We start from the raw sequence: 3020 nt of genomic DNA on the forward strand, positions 1-3020 counted from the left end.
GGACACCAGCTGGGCATCCTCCAATTCAATTCTCACTATCTATCTGGAGATAGCATCAGATCCCACAGGTTGAGGGCTCAGTCCAAGACTGCCCCTGGCTCCAACCAGCTGCAAGTCCAAGCTTCTGGAACTCGACTGACTGGCTTCAAGTTGAGGTTCGATTGATTTGCTACAGTGGCTCACAGAACTCAGAAATACATTTACTAGTTTATTACAAAGAATATCCTAGGCCAGGTGCAGTGGCTCATGCCTGTAATCCCAGTGCTTTGAGAGGCCAAGGTTGGAGGATCACTTGAGCCCAGGAGTTTAAGACCAGCCTGGGCAACATGGTGAAACCCTTTCTCTACAGAAAACAGAAAAATTAGCTAGGCCTGGTGGCACACACCTGTAGTCCCAGCTACTGGGGGTGCTGAGAGGTGGGAGGTTCACTTGAGCCCAGGAAGGTCGAGGCTGCAGTAAGCTATGATCACACCACTGTACTTTCGTTCAGTGACGTGACAGAGGGAGACCCCGGGTGATGGAGTGAGGCCCTGTTTCTGGAAAAATAAAATGTATTTTAAAGGACACAAATAAACAACTAAATGAAGGGATACATACAGCCAGGTCTGGAAGGCTCCCAAGCACAGGAGCCTCTGTTCTCGTGGAGTTGGGGTGCACCACCTTCCTGGCACATGCACGTGTTCTTATTCACCTTCCTGTAAGCCCCCACATGTTCAGCTCTCCAGACGCTCCCTGAAGCCTGTCCTCCTGGACCTCTTAGACTTCATTAGAGAGGCATGACTGAAACACGGACACCATGTAGAAATGTGACTGGACTAAAGGGGTATGATCTAATACAAAGGAGGCTCAGTGGGGAAACCCAGCAAGGCCTGTCTTCAGATTCCTGGCTTCTCTGTATGGCATTTTTTCCTGCAGGCCAGCAGGCAGGACCCCTTCTGAAATGGGAGTGTTAGGACCCAGAATCAGAAAAGTGGTGGAAGGTTGGAGCCTGCCTTGGGCAGGTGAAAAGGAGGACAGAAGGTCAGAGAGGGACATTCTGTTTTCTGAGGCCTGAAGTGCCCCAACATTATAACAAAAAACCATACCAAGGGAGTTATGAGCCAGGAACCATGGATGAAAAGATACATAATTTTATATAGAGGCATAAAATATCACACTTGCCTGGGACCAAGATGTCTCCAAATCTGTTTCTTCATTTGAAAATCAGGGATAATCCCTTTCTTAGGCTTAGTGTGAGTAATAAATGAGAAGGAGTGTAGCAGTAGGAACACAGTGAGTACTTAAATATTGCTTCCCTTTCCCCTGCTGTTTTCTCTTGCAAAGGTGTCTGATCATTTGGCTTCCCTGGGCCACACTGGAAGAAGAATTGTCTTGGGCCATACATAAAATATACTAACATTAACGATAGTCAATCAGCTAAAAGGAAAAAACCTCATGTTTTAAGAAAGTTTACAAATTTGTGTTTGGCTGCATTCAAAGCTGTCCTGGGCTGCATATGGACCGTGGGCTGCAGACTGGACAAGCTTGCTTTAGAGGGACTATCAGAAACTTACCTTCTTCCAGGCAGCTCCTACTGCTTAAGGTGCACAGGATCCCCTCGGACACAGGGTAAGATAACGCTATTGGCTTTGTCCAGTATCACATATGTGTCCTCTGTGCAAAGAAACACCAAGAAAGGCTGATTCGGTTGTTCTTATGCTCTAAAACTACAGTACTTGCTCATCATAATACATAACTAGATCCAGGCCCAGTGACAACAAGCATCCCTTATCTCTGACTACTAAATTAGCTATGATTTATAAACTCTTCTCCTGAAAGGAAGAGAAGGGGGCAGAGTGAGGCATGACTGCAATAGTCTGAAAAGCCACAGTGATCTGACAGCTCTTCAGGGACAGGCACTGCTTATCCAGGTGAGAATGCACATGGAGCCTGAATGCTTACCTGGACCATAAAAAGTTCATCACTGCAACCAAACCTGTCCTTTTGTTCTTACTGCAAAGATCAAATCCCCCTGCCTTGTGCTTTTAACATCAGCCCTATCCTCTGTCCTCCTATAACCTCAAGATATGTTTAGTTTCAAAACACGAAAGCAAAAGAATTAGCAGTGTGATTTATTTTAATTTCACCATATTACATTAGCATACAAATAATTTGTACATTTAAAGGGTAGCTCTGCTGGTGTAAGACAGCAGGCTGTAGTTCAAGGACCCAAGATAGGGAGATAGCTTTCCTCTATTGCGGTGGTGAACAGAGACAAAGTGCTTACTAGGCAAGTTAACATTCACACAGAATTTGACCCCGTCTATTATCTAATCCCCTCCCTATCCCGGTTATCAGCTTTCTCAATGAAATGACAAGGGATATGGCTTAAAAGAAAGTAAATGAGCTGAAATCATCTCTATTGATTCTACCAGGAACCTACAAAGGAACAAGGTGTTTTTTGTTGTTGTTGTTGTTGTTGTTTTTCAAGACTAGTCAAGTGAAGCAGTAGGAATGGAGAAGGAACAAAGTAATCTAGAAACTGGTTGTGATCAATTAGTTGTAAATACCACTGCACTTGGATCAGCCAGGAACAAGTTCTTTGAAATATGCCAGAGAATTAACATCGTCAGTGGGCCAAATGTGTGGAAGATGTATTAGCCCAGCCCCGTTTCCTGCTCTCTAGAAGTCCGTTACTGGCTTTTTTTTTTTTTTTTTTTGAGACGGAGTCTCGCTCTGTCGCCCAGGCTGGAGTGCAGTGGCCGGATCTCAGCTCACGGCAAGCTCCGCCTCCCGGGTTTACGCCATTCTCCTGCCTCAGCCTCCCGAGTAGCTGGGACTACAAGCGCCGGCCACCTCGCCCGGCTAGTTTTTTAAAATATTTTTTAGTAGAGACGGGGCTTCACCGTATTAGCCAGGATGGTCTCAATCTCCTGACCTTGTGATCCGCCCGTCTTGGCCTCCCAAAGTGCTGGGATTACAGGCTTGAGCCACCGCGCCCGGCCTGTTACTGGCTCTTAAAAGATTTCACAAAAATATAC

The sequence above is a fragment of the Trachypithecus francoisi genome, unplaced genomic scaffold (genome assembly GCF_009764315.1).
Source record: "Trachypithecus francoisi isolate TF-2019V2 unplaced genomic scaffold, Tfra_2.0 Lachesis_group5, whole genome shotgun sequence".
Classification (NCBI taxonomy): domain Eukaryota; kingdom Metazoa; phylum Chordata; class Mammalia; order Primates; family Cercopithecidae; genus Trachypithecus; species Trachypithecus francoisi.